The 16,761-nt window shown below is 47.3% G+C and overlaps 1 protein-coding gene across 2 annotated transcripts in view; it reads left to right on the top strand.

The window, feature by feature from the left end:
• The window catches only part of LOC118378501 (G protein-coupled receptor kinase 6-like), a 56,327-nt gene that overhangs the window by 15,777 nt on the left and 23,789 nt on the right, over positions 1-16,761 (top strand). The window lies entirely within an intron of this gene.

Raw genomic sequence — 16,761 nt, 5'->3', positions numbered from 1 at the left:
AGTTGTTGCCTTCTCACCAAGATGCTTGCCTATTGTCCTGTAGCCCATCCCAGCCTTGTGCAGGTCTACAATTTACCCAGATGTCCTTACACAGCTCTCTGGTCTTGGCCATTGTGGAGAGGTTGGAGTCTGTTTGAGTGTGTGGACAGGTGTCTTTTATACAGGTAACGAGTTCAAACAGGTGCAGTTAATACAGATAATGAGTAGAGAACAGGCTTCTTTTCTTTTTTTATCCCTTTTTCTCTCCAATTTCGTGGTATTCAATTGTTTTAGTAGCTACTATTTTGTCTCATCGCTACAACTCCCGTACGGGCTCGGGAGAGACGAAGGTTGAAAGTCCTCCGATACACAACCCAACCAAGCCGCACTGCTTCCTAACACAGCGCGCATCCAACCCGGAAGCCAAGGCCAACTGTACACTGGAGTTGCTTACCAAGAAGACAGTTAATGTTCCCAAGTGGCCGAGTTACAGTTTTGACTTAAATCTGCTTGAAAATCTATGGCAAAACATGAAAATGGTTGGCTAGCAATGATCACTATTGGTAGATGGGTAAAAAAAAAAAAAATGAATATCCCTTTGAGCATGGTGAAGTTATTAATTACACTTTGGATGGCATATCAATACACCCAGTCACTACAAAGATACAGGAATTCTTCCAAACTCAGTTGATAGAGAGGAAGCAAACCATGATGCCAATGGTGACTTTAAAACAGTTACAGAGTTTAATGGCTGTGACAAGAGAAAACTGAGGATGGATCAACATCATTGTAGTTACTCCACAATATTAACCTAATTGACAGAGTGAAAAGAAGGACGTCTGTACAGAATACAAATATTCCAAGGGGTCAAGGGGTATGAATACTTGATGAAGGCACTGTAAGAGGTGGAAAAGAGGCTGAGATTGAAGTTTGTCCACTGTAGATCTGAGAAGGGGGATACTTAGTCAGTTGCACAACTGACTGCATTCAACCCAAAACGTTTCTTCCGCCTTTAACCCAACTCCTCAGAGAGGTGAGGGGGAATCAGAGAGGTGAGGGGGAATCAGAGAGGTGAGGGGGAATCAGAGAGGTGAGTGGGGAATCAGGGAGGTGAGGGGGAATCAGAGAGGTGAGGGGGAATCAGAGAGGTGAGGGGGAATCAGAGAGGTGAGGGGGAATCAGAGAGGTGAGTGGGGAATCAGAGAGGTGAGTGGGGAATCAGAGAGGTGAGGGGGAATCAGCGAGGTGAGTGGGGAATCAGAGAGGTGAGGGGGAATCAGAGAGGTGAGTGGGGAATCAGAGAGGTGAGTGGGGAATCAGAGAGGTGAGGGGGAATCAGAGAGGTGAGGGGGAATCAGAGAGGTGAGTGGGGAATCAGAGAGGTGAGTGGGGAATCAGAGAGGTGAGTGGGGAATCAGAGAGGTGAGTGGGGAATCAGAGAGGTGAGTGGGGAATCAGAGAGGTGAGGGGGAATCAGAGAGGTGAGGGGGAATCAGTGAGGTGAGTGGGGAATCAGAGAGGTGAGGGGGAATCAGAGAGGTGAGGGGGAATCAGAGAGGTGAGGGAGGAATCAGAGAGGTGAGGGGGAATCAGAGAGGTGAGTGGGGAATCAGAGAGGTGAGGGGGAATCAGAGAGGTGAGTGGGGAATCAGAGAGGTGAGGGGGAATCAGAGAGGTGAGGGGGAATCAGAGAGGTGAGTGGGGAATCAGAGAGGTGAGTGGGGAATCAGAGAGGTGAGGGGGAATCAGTGAGGTGAGTGAGGAATCAGAGAGGTGAGTGGGGAATCAGAGAGGTGAGTGGGGAATCAGAGAGGTGAGGGGGAATCAGAGAGGTGAGGGGGAATCAGAGAGGTGAGTGGGGAATCAGAGAGGTGAGGGGGAATCAGAGAGGTGAGGGGGAATCAGAGAGGTGAGTGGGGAATCAGAGAGGTGAGTGGGGAATCAGAGAGGTGAGTGGGGAATCAGAGAGGTGAGGGGGAATCAGAGAGGTGAGGGGGAATCAGAGAGGTGAGTGGGGAATCAGAGAGGTGAGTGGGGAATCAGAGAGGTGAGGGGGAATCAGAGAGGTGAGGGGGAATCAGAGAGGTGAGGGGGAATCAGAGAGGTGAGTGGGGAATCAGAGAGGTGAGGGGGAATCAGAGAGGTGAGTGGGGAATCAGAGAGGTGAGGGGGAATCAGAGAGGTGAGTGGGGAATCAGAGAGGTGAGGGGGAATCAGAGAGGTGAGGGGGAATCAGAGAGGTGAGTGGGGAATCAGAGAGGTGAGTGGGGAATCAGAGAGGTGAGTGGGGAATCAGAGAGGTGAGTGGGGAATCAGAGAGGTGAGTGGGGAATCAGCGAGGTGAGTGGGGAATCAGAGAGGTGAGTGGGGAATCAGAGAGGTGAGGGGGAATCAGAGAGGTGAGTGGGGAATCAGAGAGGTGAGTGGGGAATCAGAGAGGTGAGGGGGAATCAGAGAGGTGAGGGGGAATCAGAGAGGTGAGTGGGGAATCAGAGAGGTGAGTGGGGAATCAGAGAGGTGAGGGGGAATCAGAGAGGTGAGGGGGAATCAGAGAGGTGAGTGGGGAATCAGAGAGGTGAGGGGGGAATCAGAGAGGTGAGTGGGGAATCAGAGAGGTGAGGGGGGAATCAGAGAGGTGAGGGGGGAATCAGAGAGGTGAGGGGGGAATCAGAGAGGTGAGGGGGGAATCAGAGAGGTAAGGGGGGCTGCCATAATAAACGTCATCAGCGCCCATGGAGCAGCAGTAGTTGTTGGGAGTTAACTGCCTTGCCAGGTGCAGGATGGCAGATTTTTCCAGTTTGCCAGCACAGGGATTTAGTTACTGACCCTTAACCGCTAGGCAACCTGCCGCCCAGACACTGGGTCTGACATAAGTCAAATTGGGGTTGGTGATGACGGACTGTGTTATGTTATGAAGTAGTCTGATGGCATGTGGCCATACAGTGCTTTCATCGGTGGAGGAAATCCCCACCTCATCCCCTCAAGACAAGAAGCATACTGTATGTATAATTTAGTACAGTTGGAATGCAGGCCTGTATAATATGCGTCAGTTATCGTATTATCTAATCAGGAGTCATTATTCAATCATCCCATTATTTAGTTAGGAAGTACATTAGTTATTGGCTATTTTGTGCACAAAGAAACATACAGTATATTGGCGTTGTGTTTATGGCGATTGACAATCTTATATTTGTGGCTGGTGCTGCTGGTGGTGGTCAGGAGTTGTTGAACATGGATTCACACCAACACAGATCAGCTGACTGCACAGTATTGTGTAACCATGGGGCTTGCATTGTATCCTGTGGAACACGTGAATGATGAAGATAGGCTGCTGTGGTAACTTTTATTTTTCTCTTTTCCAATAGTTTAGAGGCATTGTCGCCAGCTTCTCTAAAGCGGCACAGAGAGGGTTTATAAATCCCTCTCATCCATCGCTCTTTCAGATGGATGATTATGAAGTGAATCCTGTTTAACTTGTAAATGCTTAGTGCATTTTATCATTGACTACAGCCATGAAGCAGTGGCAGACATAATGTAACCATGCTTCAATTTTACCACAGAGGAAGCTGGGCAGAAAGAGGAAGATGACTCACTTGTTTGTTTTAATTCACTCTGCCGTTCAAAAAGAAAATGGTGGCAAATGTTTATAGGTCACTGGTTTGGAACACAAAGTAGACACAGAACACACACAGTTTTGCTGTGAGATCTCACTAACGATAATTGACATGTCATACAATATGTAAATGATAGAGAAAAAAAGTGTTGCATATTTGAGTGTTTGTTCTGCAGCAGTTCTAAGAGATTGTGTTTTGTATGAAACTAATGCAGTCTAAATCAAAGTAACACAATTAAATATAAGTGGAAGCTCAAAGCCCAAACTTTCGGATGAGATGGCTGTTTTCAAGGCTGTCGTTACAGTATTTAGCCTACACCCAGTCTGGGACATTTTTACAACACCAGGTTGACACTATTGACTCATTGCCCCTAGTTTGACATAGTGAGATTTTGCAAACATTGGGATTGTGGCTCCTCCTCTCCTCTTCCTAGTTCTTACCTATTTTGTTCATAAGAGTAGAACAATTGTATGGATTTGAGCCCAATTTCTGAATATAGGCTACTTTCTTCCATTGGTCAGGGTCAAACAGTAGGTTGGGAGGTAGTGGTGAACAAAGAAAGAAAACAAATATTAAGGTTACAGGAAGTCATATGATTTCCTCATTATTGTAATTTATCTCCATAAGGCAGGATATTAGGTTGAGATGCATATCACTAGGCTGAGGCTCCTGGCCAAGGGCCTTTTGGGTTATGACTCCAGCTCCTATTGTGGCCTTCCATACATGCAATAGACACATTGATTGTTCTCAAGTCTTAAAAAAGATATATTGTCACCCTGAGGCCATGAACAATCATTATTGTTATGTTTTTTTTTTGCTGGGCTTTCAAGCCACAGCAGCTAGATCTACAGGGCCAAGCTGACATCTCAACGCTGTCAGACAGTTTTGCCATGCTGTGCTGAATTGTGGGAATGGTGGTGGTAGAAAACATGCGGGTGAAGTAGTCTTGACTCTGTAGTGGTGTATTGTTCACTTACGCTCTTGGTGCTCCACTGGAGTACAGTAGTACAACATTTCAGCTGACGCTCAACTTTCTTCAATCAGGAAGTAAAAACAGCACTTCATGCAAGTTCTTCTATGGTGCATTTAGGATATTTCTGAATATTTGGTTTCACTTAAATCCCTTCATCTACTTCCCCAGAGTCATATGAATTCATGGATACGACTTTTATGTCTCTGCATCTAGTATGAAGTTGGAGGTCGTTTTCAGCTTTCTAGCAGTCACCATAGACTTCCAGTCATTGCATTAAGGCTAATTAGCAATTGCGCTAACGCTAGTTAGCAACTTCCTTCAAACTGTACGCAGAGACGTAAAAATGGTATCCACAAGTTCATCTGACTCTGGGAAAGTAGATTCATTGCCAAAATCGCAAAGTATCCATTTTAATGTAGAGATTACCCACATGAAAAAATACTATGATATACTATGGTTAAATACTATAGTATTTACTTTAGTGTTTTTGCAGACTTTACTGTATAATTCACTATATTGTTTTTGCAAGCTGAAGTCTGCAAAAACACTACACTGAATACTATAGTATTTACTGTTGCTTTGCGGACATAGGGTGCCCTCAGAAAGTATTCATACCCCTGGACTTATTCCACATTTTGTTGTTACAGCCTGAATTCAAGATGGATTAAATATATTTCTTCTCTCACCCAAATATCCCATAATGACAAAGTGAAAACATGTTACCTATATACCAATAGGAGCCCTTCTATGCGAGGCATTGGAAAACCTCTGTGGTCTTTGTGGTTGAATCTTGTTTGAAATTCACTGCTCAACTGAGAGACCTTACAGATAATTGTATATGTGGGGTACAGTTAGAGACTATTATTGCGCACGGAGTGAGTCCATGCAGCTTCTTATGTGAATTGTTAAGCACATTTTTACTCCTGAACGTATTTAGGCTTCCCGTAACAAAGGGGTTGAACACTTATCGACTCAAAACATTTCAGCTTTTCATTTAGAATAAATTGGTAAAAAAATAAGTAATCTACATAATTCCACTTTGACATTATGGGGTATAGTGTGTAGGCCAGTAACACAAAATCTCAATTTAATCCATTTAAAATTCAGGCTGTACATACAGTACATCATAAGGCATAATTACAGGCCTGAGTGGATGACATGTGGATTTCTCTCATTGTTCCCTGGTGTTTACCCTCACCAGATGCTGTCTGATACACAGCCACAGAGAGAGGGCCACCTCCCCCTGAGATTGTGCGGGATAAACACAGACAGGCGGCCGATTACCAACTCATAGCTTTTCTTCTGCATGCAGTTTCCACAGAGTGTCGAGAAAGAGAGCGAGAGAGGGGCTCAGGAAACCCTCAACTTCCATGTTTACCGGCGAGGTTTGACAGAGAAAAAGAGTCTGATGCCCTCAGGAGAAAACACGCACATCTCCAGTTTACTTTTGTGTCCTTCCACTCTCCCAGGAAACTAACGTCACTTTACCACCCAACGGGGCAGAGAGACACGAGAGACACAGACTGAAATTACGTTTATCATTTCCGCTCCTCTTCCTAATAAGGGACCCATGGGTGGCCTGGAGTAGCCATCCAATCGTCCGGCAGTCAATAAAGCTTTGTGCACTCTCTGTAGCTGTTAATGAGCCCTGGCTTCAGGTTTACCACATTGCCGCTCACACTCTCTGTAACTGTTAATGAGCCCTGGCTTCAGGTTTACCACACTGCCGCTCACACTCTCTGTAACTGTTAATGAGCCCTGGCTTCAGGTTTACCACACTGCCGCTCACACTCTCTGTAACTGTTAATGAGCCCTGGCTTCAGGTTTACCACATTGCCGCTCACACTCTCTGTAACTGTTAATGAGCCCTGGCTTCAGGTTTACCACATTGCCGCTCACACTCTCTGTAACTGTTAATGAGCCCTGGCTTCAGGTTTACCACACTGCCGCTCACACTCTCTGTAACTGTTAATGAGCCCTGGCTTCAGGTTTACCACACTGCCGCTCACACTCTCTGTAACTGTTAATGAGCCCTGGCTTCAGGTTTACCACACTGCCGCTCACACTCTCTGTAACTGTTAATGAGCACTGGCTTCAGGTTTACCACACTGCCGCTCACACTCTCTGTAACTGTTAATGAGCCCTGGCTTCAGGTTTACCACACCGCCGCTCACACTCTCTGAAACTGTTAATGAGCCCTGGCTTCAGGTTTACCACACTGCCGCTCACACTCTCTGAAACTGTTAATGAGCCCTGGCTTCAGGTTTACCACACTGCCGCTCACACTCTCTGTAACTGTTAATGAGCACTGGCTTCAGGTTTACCACACTGCCGCTCACACTCTCTGTAACTGTTAATGAGCACTGGCTTCAGGTTTACCACACTGCCGCTCACACTCTCTGTAACTGTTAATGAGCACTGGCTTCAGGTTTACCACACTGCCGCTCACACTCTCTGTAACTGTTAATGAGCCCTGGCTTCAGGTTTACCACACTGCCGCTCACACTCTCTGAAACTGTTAATGAGCCCTGGCTTCAGGTTTACCACATTGCCGCTCACACTCTCTGAAACTGTTAATGAGCACTGGCTTCAGGTTTACCACACTGCCGCTCACACTCTCTGTAACTGTTAATGAGCACTGGCTTCAGGTTTACCACATTGCCGCTCACACTCTCTGAAACTGTTAATGAGCACTGGCTTCAGGTTTACCACACTGCCGCTCACACTCTCTGTAACTGTTAATGAGCCCTGGCTTCAGGTATACCACATTGCCGCTCACACTCTCTGAAACTGTTAATGAGCCCTGGCTTCAGGTTTACCACATTGCCGCTCACACTCTCTGTAACTGTTAATGAGCACTGGCTTCAGGTTTACCACACTGCCGCTCACACTCTCTGTAACTGTTAATGAGCCCTGGCTTCAGGTTTACCACACCGCCGCTCACACTCTCTGAAACTGTTAATGAGCCCTGGCTTCAGGTTTACCACACTGCCGCTCACACTCTCTGTAACTGTTAATGAGCACTGGCTTCAGGTTTACCACACTGCCGCTCACACTCTCTGAAACTGTTAATGAGCCCTGGCTTCAGGTTTACCACACTGCCGCTCACACTCTCTGAAACTGTTAATGAGCACTGGCTTCAGGTTTACCACACTGCCGCTCACACTCTCTGTAACTGTTAATGAGCACTGGCTTCAGGTTTACCACATTGCCGCTCACACTCTCTGAAACTGTTAATGAGCACTGGCTTCAGGTTTACCACACTGCCGCTCACACTCTCTGTAACTGTTAATGAGCACTGGCTTCAGGTTTACCACACTGCCGCTCACACTCTCTGAAACTGTTAATGAGCACTGGCTTCAGGTTTACCACACTGCCGCTCACACTCTCTGAAACTGTTAATGAGCCCTGGCTTCAGGTTTACCACACTGCCGCTCACACTCTCTGAAACTGTTAATGAGCCCTGGCTTCAGGTTTACCACACTGCCGCTCACACTCTCTGTAACTGTTAATGAGCCCTGGCTTCAGGTTTACCACATTGCCGCTCACACTCTCTGAAACTGTTAATGAGCACTGGCTTCAGGTTTACCACATTGCCGCTCACACTCTCTGTAACTGTTAATGAGCACTGGCTTCAGGTTTACCACACTGCCGCTCACACTCTCTGTAACTGTTAATGAGCCCTGGCTTCAGGTTTACCACATTGCCGCTCACACTCTCTGTAACTGTTAATGAGCCCTGGCTTCAGGTTTACCACACTGCCGCTCACACTCTCTGTAACTGTTAATGAGCACTGGCTTCAGGTTTACCACACTGCCGCTCACACTCTCTGTAACTGTTAATGAGCCCTGGCTTCAGGTTTACCACATTGCCGCTCACACTCTCTGTAACTGTTAATGAGCCCTGGCTTCAGGTTTACCACACTGCCGCTCACACTCTCTGTAACTGTTAATGAGCCCTGGCTTCAGGTTTACCACATTGCCGCTCACACTCTCTGAAACTGTTAATGAGCCCTGGCTTCAGGTTTACCACACTGCCGCTCACACTCTCTGTAACTGTTAATGAGCCCTGGCTTCAGGTTTACCACATTGCCGCTCACACTCTCTGAAACTGTTAATGAGCACTGGCTTCAGGTTTACCACACTGCCGCTCACACTCTCTGAAACTGTTAATGAGCCCTGGCTTCAGGTTTACCACACTGCCGCTCACACTCTCTGTAACTGTTAATGAGCCCTGGCTTCAGGTTTACCACATTGCCGCTCACACTCTCTGAAACTGTTAATGAGCACTGGCTTCAGGTTTACCACACTGCCGCTCACACTCTCTGAAACTGTTAATGAGCCCTGGCTTCAGGTTTACCACACTGCCGCTCACACTCTCTGTAACTGTTAATGAGCCCTGGCTTCAGGTTTACCACATTGCCGCTCACACTCTCTGTAACTGTTAATGAGCACTGGCTTCAGGTTTACCACACTGCCGCTCACACTCTCTGTAACTGTTAATGAGCCCTGGCTTCAGGTTTACCACATTGCCGCTCACACTCTCTGTAACTGTTAATGAGCCCTGGCTTCAGGTTTACCACACTGCCGCTCACACTCTCTGTAACTGTTAATGAGCCCTGGCTTCAGGTTTACCACATTGCCGCTCACACTCTCTGTAACTGTTAATGAGCACTGGCTTCAGGTTTACCACACTGCCGCTCACACTCTCTGTAACTGTTAATGAGCCCTGGCTTCAGGTTTACCACACTGCCGCTCACACTCTCTGTAACTGTTAATGAGCCCTGGCTTCAGGTTTACCACACTGCCGCTCACACTCTCTGTAACTGTTAATGAGCCCTGGCTTCAGGTTTACCACACTGCCGCTCACACTCTCTGTAACTGTTAATGAGCACTGGCTTCAGGTTTACCACACTGCCGCTCACACTCTCTGAAACTGTTAATGAGCCCTGGCTTCAGGTTTACCACATTGCCGCTCACACTCTCTGTAACTGTTAATGAGCCCTGGCTTCAGGTTTACCACACTGCCGCTCACACTCTCTGTAACTGTTAATGAGCCCTGGCTTCAGGTTTACCACATTGCCGCTCACACTCTCTGTAACTGTTAATGAGCCCTGGCTTCAGGTTTACCACACTGCCGCTCACACTCTCTGTAACTGTTAATGAGCCCTGGCTTCAGGTTTACCACACTGCCGCTCACACTCTCTGTAACTGTTAATGAGCCCTGGCTTCAGGTTTACCACACTGCCGCTCACACTCTCTGTAACTGTTAATGAGCCCTGGCTTCAGGTTTACCACACTGCCGCTCACACTCTCTGTAACTGTTAATGAGCACTGGCTTCAGGTTTACCACACTGCCGCTCACACTCTCTGTAACTGTTAATGAGCCCTGGCTTCAGGTTTACCACATTGCCGCTCACACTCTCTGTAACTGTTAATGAGCCCTGGCTTCAGGTTTACCACACTGCCGCTGACACTCTCTGTAGCTGTTAATGAGCCCTGGCTTCAGGTTTACCACATTGCCGCTCACACTCTCTGTAACTGTTAATGAGCCCTGGCTTCAGGTTTACCACATTGCCGCTCACACTCTCTGTAACTGTTAATGAGCCCTGGCTTCAGGTTTACCACACTGCCGCTCACACTCTCTGTAACTGTTAATGAGCCCTGGCTTCAGGTTTACCACACTGCCGCTCACACTCTCTGTAACTGTTAATGAGCCCTGGCTTCAGGTTTACCACATTGCCGCTCACACTCTCTGTAACTGTTAATGAGCACTGGCTTCAGGTTTACCACACTGCCGCTCACACTCTCTGTAACTGTTAATGAGCACTGGCTTCAGGTTTACCACACTGCCGCTCACACTCTCTGTAACTGTTAATGAGCACTGGCTTCAGGTTTACCACATTGCCGCTCACACTCTCTGTAACTGTTAATGAGCACTGGCTTCAGGTTTACCACACTGCCGCTCACACTCTCTGTAACTGTTAATGAGCACTGGCTTCAGGTTTACCACACTGCCGCTCACACTCTCTGTAACTGTTAATGAGCACTGGCTTCAGGTTTACCACACTGCCGCTCACACTCTCTGTAACTGTTAATGAGCACTGGCTTCAGGTTTACCACACTGCCGCTCACACTCTCTGTAACTGTTAATGAGCCCTGGCTTCAGGTTTACCACACTGCCGCTCACACTCTCTGTAACTGTTAATGAGCCCTGGCTTCAGGTTTACCACACTGCCGCTCACACTCTCTGTAACTGTTAATGAGCACTGGCTTCAGGTTTACCACACTGCCGCTCACACTCTCTGTAACTGTTAATGAGCCCTGGCTTCAGGTTTACCACACTGCCGCTCACACTCTCTGTAACTGTTAATGAGCCCTGGCTTCAGGTTTACCACATTGCCGCTCACACTCTCTGTAACTGTTAATGAGCCCTGGCTTCAGGTTTACCACACTGCCGCTCACACTCTCTGAAACTGTTAATGAGCCCTGGCTTCAGGTTTACCACATTGCCGCTCACACTCTCTGTAACTGTTAATGAGCCCTGGCTTCAGGTTTACCACACTGCCGCTCACACTCTCTGTAACTGTTAATGAGCCCTGGCTTCAGGTTTACCACACTGCCGCTCACACTCTCTGTAACTGTTAATGAGCACTGGCTTCAGGTTTACCACACTGCCGCTCACACTCTCTGAAACTGTTAATGAGCCCTGGCTTCAGGTTTACCACACTGCCGCTCACACTCTCTGTAACTGTTAATGAGCACTGGCTTCAGGTTTACCACACTGCCGCTCACACTCTCTGTAACTGTTAATGAGCCCTGGCTTCAGGTTTACCACACTGCCGCTCACACTCTCTGTAACTGTTAATGAGCACTGGCTTCAGGTTTACCACACTGCCGCTCACACTCTCTGTAACTGTTAATGAGCCCTGGCTTCAGGTTTACCACACTGCCGCTCACACTCTCTGTAACTGTTAATGAGCACTGGCTTCAGGTTTACCACACTGCCGCTCACACTCTCTGTAACTGTTAATGAGCCCTGGCTTCAGGTTTACCACACTGCCGCTCACACTCTCTGTAACTGTTAATGAGCCCTGGCTTCAGGTTTACCACACTGCCGCTCACACTCTCTGTAACTGTTAATGAGCACTGGCTTCAGGTTTACCACACTGCCGCTCACACTCTCTGTAACTGTTAATGAGCCCTGGCTTCAGGTTTACCACACTGCCGCTCACACTCTCTGAAGCTGTTTATGAGCCCTGGCTTCAGGTTTACCACACTGCCGCTCACACTCTCTGAAGCTGTTTATGAGCCCTAGCTTCAGGTTTACCACACTGCCGCTCACACTCTCTGTAACTGTTAATGAGCACTGGCTTCAGGTTTACCACATTGCCGCTGACACTCTCTGCCTCCCTCCTCTCTCCATACATTTGACTCTGTTATCAGAGAATTGCCCCTATTGATAGTCAGAGCAGCATGCAGAGAGAGAAGATGGATCAAGGCAGAGGACAGTATCAGGCTATTTGCCCCTATTGATAGTCAGAGCAGCATGCAGGGAGAGAAGATGGATCAAGGCAGAGGACAGTATCAGGCTATTTGCCCCTATTGATAGTCAGAGCAGCATGCAGAGAGAGAAGATGGATCAAGGCAGAGGACAGTATCAGGCTATTTGCCCCTATTGATAGTCAGAGCAGCATGCAGAGAGAGAAGATGGATCAAGGCAGAGGACAGTATCAGGCTATTTGCCCCTATTGATAGTCAGAGCAGCATGCAGAGAGAGAAGATGGATCAAGGCAGAGGGCAGTATCAGGCTATTTGCCCCTATTGATAGTCAGAGCAGCATGCAGGGAGAGAAGATGGATCAAGGCAGAGGACAGTATCAGGCTATTTGCCCCTATTGATAGTCAGAGCAGCATGCAGGGAGAGAAGATGGATCAAGGCAGAGGACAGTATCAGGCTATTTGCCCCTATTGATAGTCAGAGCAGCATGCAGGGAGAGAAGATGGATCAAGGCAGAGGGCAGTATCAGGCTATTTGCCCCTATTGATAGTCAGAGCAGCATGCAGGAGAGAAGATGGATCAAGGCAGAGGACAGTATCAGGCTATTTGCCCCTATTGATAGTCAGAGCAGCATGCAGGGAGAGAAGATGGATCAAGGCAGAGGACAGTATCAGGCTATTTGCCCCTATTGATAGTCAGAGCAGCATGCAGAGAGAAGATGGATCAAGGCAGAGGACAGTATCAGGCTATTTGCCCCTATTGATAGTCAGAGCAGCATGCAGGGAGAGAAGATGGATCAAGGCAGAGGACAGTATCAGGCTATTTGCCCCTATTGATAGTCAGAGCAGCATGCAGAGAGAGAAGATGGATCAAGGCAGAGGGCAGTATCAGGCTATTTGCCCCTATTGATAGTCAGAGCAGCATGCAGGGAGAGAAGATGGATCAAGGCAGAGGGCAGTATCAGGCTATTTGCCCCTATTGATAGTCAGAGCAGCATGCAGGGAGAGAAGATGGATCAAGGCAGAGGACAGTATCAGGCTATTTGCCCCTATTGATAGTCAGAGCAGCATGCAGGGAGAGAAGATGGATCAAGGCAGAGGACAGTATCAGGCTATTTGCCCCTATTGATAGTCAGAGCAGCATGCAGAGAGAGAAGATGGATCAAGGCAGAGGACAGTATCAGGCTATTTGCCCCTATTGATAGTCAGAGCAGCATGCAGGGAGAGAAGATGGATCAAGGCAGAGGACAGTATCAGGCTATTTGCCCCTATTGATAGTCAGAGCAGCATGCAGAGAGAGAAGATGGATCAAGGCAGAGGACAGTATCAGGCTATTTGCCCCTATTGATAGTCAGAGCAGCATGCAGAGAGAGAAGATGGATCAAGGCAGAGGACAGTATCAGGCTATTTGCCCCTATTGATAGTCAGAGCAGCATGCAGGGAGAGAAGATGGATCAAGGCAGAGGGCAGTATCAGGCTATTTGCCCCTATTGATAGTCAGAGCAGCATGCAGGGAGAGAAGATGGATCAAGGCAGAGGACAGTATCAGGCTATTTGCCCCTATTGATAGTCAGAGCAGCATGCAGAGAGAGAAGATGGATCAAGGCAGAGGACAGTATCAGGCTATTTGCCCCTATTGATAGTCAGAGCAGCATGCAGAGAGAGAAGATGGATCAAGGCAGAGGACAGTATCAGGCTATTTGCCCCTATTGATAGTCAGAGCAGCATGCAGAGAGAGAAGATGGATCAAGGCAGAGGACAGTATCAGGCTATTTGCCCCTATTGATAGTCAGAGCAGCATGCAGAGAGAGAAGATGGATCAAGGCAGAGGGCAGTATCAGGCTATTTGCCCCTATTGATAGTCAGAGCAGCATGCAGGAGAGAAGATGGATCAAGGCAGAGGACAGTATCAGGCTATTTGCCCCTATTGATAGTCAGAGCAGCATGCAGAGAGAGAAGATGGATCAAGGCAGAGGACAGTATCAGGCTATTTGCCCCTATTGATAGTCAGAGCAGCATGCAGGAGAGAAGATGGATCAAGGCAGAGGGCAGTATCAGGCTATTTGCCCCTATTGATAGTCAGAGCAGCATGCAGGGAGAGAAGATGGATCAAGGCAGAGGGCAGTATCAGGCTATTTGCCCCTATTGATAGTCAGAGCAGCATGCAGGGAGAGAAGATGGATCAAGGCAGAGGGCAGTATCAGGCTATTTGCCCCTATTGATAGTCAGAGCAGCATGCAGGAGAGAAGATGGATCAAGGCAGAGGACAGTATCAGGCTATTTGCCCCTATTGATAGTCAGAGCAGCATGCAGAGAGAGAAGATGGATCAAGGCAGAGGACAGTATCAGGCTATTTGCCCCTATTGATAGTCAGAGCAGCATGCAGAGAGAGAAGATGGATCAAGGCAGAGGACAGTATCAGGCTATTTGCCCCTATTGATAGTCAGAGCAGCATGGCAGGCAGAGAGAAGATGGATCAGCAGGCAGAGAGAAGATGGAGAGGACAGTATCAGGCTATTTGCCCCTATTGATAGTCAGAGCAGCATGCAGGGAGAGAAGATGGATCAAGGCAGAGGACAGTATCAGGCTATTTGCCCCTATTGATAGTCAGAGCAGCATGCAGAGAGAGAAGATGGATCAAGGCAGAGGACAGTATCAGGCTATTTGCCCCTATTGATAGTCAGAGCAGCATGCAGAGAGAGAAGATGGATCAAGGCAGGGGACAGTATCAGGCTATTTGCCCCTATTGATAGTCAGAGCAGCATGCAGAGAGAGAAGATGGATCAAGGCAGAGGACATGCAGAGAGAGAAGATGGATCAAGGCAGAGGACAGTATCAGGCTATTTGCCCCTATTGATAGTCAGAGCAGCATGCAGAGAGAGAAGATGGATCAAGGCAGAGGACAGTATCAGGCTATTTGCCCCTATTGATAGTCAGAGCAGCATGCAGAGAGAGAAGATGGATCAAGGCAGAGGACAGTATCAGGCTATTTGCCCCTATTGATAGTCAGAGCAGCATGCAGAGAAGATGGAGAAGATGGATCAAGGCAGAGGGCAGTATCAGGCTATTTGCCCCTATTGATAGTCAGAGCAGCATGCAGGGAGAGAAGATGGATCAAGGCAGAGGGCAGTATCAGGCTATTTGCCCCTATTGATAGTCAGAGCAGCATGCAGGGAGAGAAGATGGATCAAGGCAGAGGACAGTATCAGGCTATTTGCCCCTATTGATAGTCAGAGCAGCATGCAGCGAGAGAAGATGGATCAAGGCAGAGGACAGTATCAGGCTATTTGCCCCTATTGATAGTCAGAGCAGCATGCAGAGAGAGAAGATGGATCAAGGCAGAGGACAGTATCAGGCTATTTGCCCCAATGCGATATGTCGCAGAATCCAAATAGCTTAGTGTTTTAATGGCTGTAATCTTGTGGGATGAATTTCACAATTGGAACATCACTACACGGTTTTTAAGAGCCCATCAATGATGTAAACATGAAGCCTGTGGAATCAAGTGTATAGTCGTTGAATGTATTAAATGTCATCAAATGCAGTGATTTATTGTATGACTTCAATTCTCCTCTCAATCTTCTGACATTTTGGTCGAGTCAGGTGGTTTTGTAACAGGGCCAAAAACCATCCATCCATTGAAAGCAACAATAGATGTGAGAAAGGCCAGGGCTCAGGGGGGGGATCTGCATGATCTCTTCCAACTATCTTACTGTCAATAGAGCCTCTGTCAAGGACTGAATGAAATTGCTTTGTGGCTAATGCGATTATCTCTATGAAACAGCCATTAGGGGGTCAAATCTTGTTTTGTCCTTCTCACCGTTCCATTGCAGAACCCAATCAGAGACCACATACACTGACAGAACACATAGGGCCCTATAGATACACAACAGAACCACAACAACCGACAGATGATGAACATGTATCAAAATGATTTAGTGGAAAGACATGGGTAGTTCTATTTTTATAGTGACATTAAAGGGCAAATCTGTAATTTGATCGATGACAAATAAGACATTGTCGACCCAAATAAGAAAAGTGTGTTGCTAAATTAGTCTGCAACATGATTTAAACCTTAGGGTGCATCACTGGACATCTCTACAGTATTATCTCAAAACAGGATTAACTTCTAACAAAACTAAATGAATTAAGTTATAAATAAACTTAAATTAATTTCATTAAGGCACAGTAGAGCTTTTGTGTTTGAGTTGAGAACATGTAAGGTAACTTACGGCACATATAGGCCTAACACTTCCAAAACAATGTATGCTCCTGAAAAATACCAAAAGATGTTCTCCTTTTGCATATTCAGAGAATGGAAAAGGAACATTCTCTGCCGTCGTCTTTATGAACAGCTAGCTATAGCGGTGTGCATGTGCATGTGCACGTGTGCTGGTATGTGTCTACAGCTGCTCTCTGGTTACAGAGACAAGCTTGGAGTAGCTCTCAATGTATTTAGTCACGGTTGCTATCAATAACGGCTACCTGCACACGTCCTCCTGGATCCATTATACAGCCTCCTCGATATCCTTTGTGTCTACCTGAGCCACAGATGCAAATCGCCATTTTCCTCCGGCAATGGTTTGGTAGTTTGATACCATAGTACTCATACATTTGCTAATATGCTCTGTGTGTGTGTGTGTGTGTGTGTGTGTGTGTGTGTGTGTGTGTGTGTGTGTGTGTGTATATATACAATG

This window comes from Oncorhynchus keta, chromosome 11 (assembly GCF_023373465.1).
Source record: "Oncorhynchus keta strain PuntledgeMale-10-30-2019 chromosome 11, Oket_V2, whole genome shotgun sequence".
In the NCBI taxonomy this organism is placed as follows: domain Eukaryota; kingdom Metazoa; phylum Chordata; class Actinopteri; order Salmoniformes; family Salmonidae; genus Oncorhynchus; species Oncorhynchus keta.
This window is presented reverse-complemented; position numbering and strand designations above follow the sequence as displayed.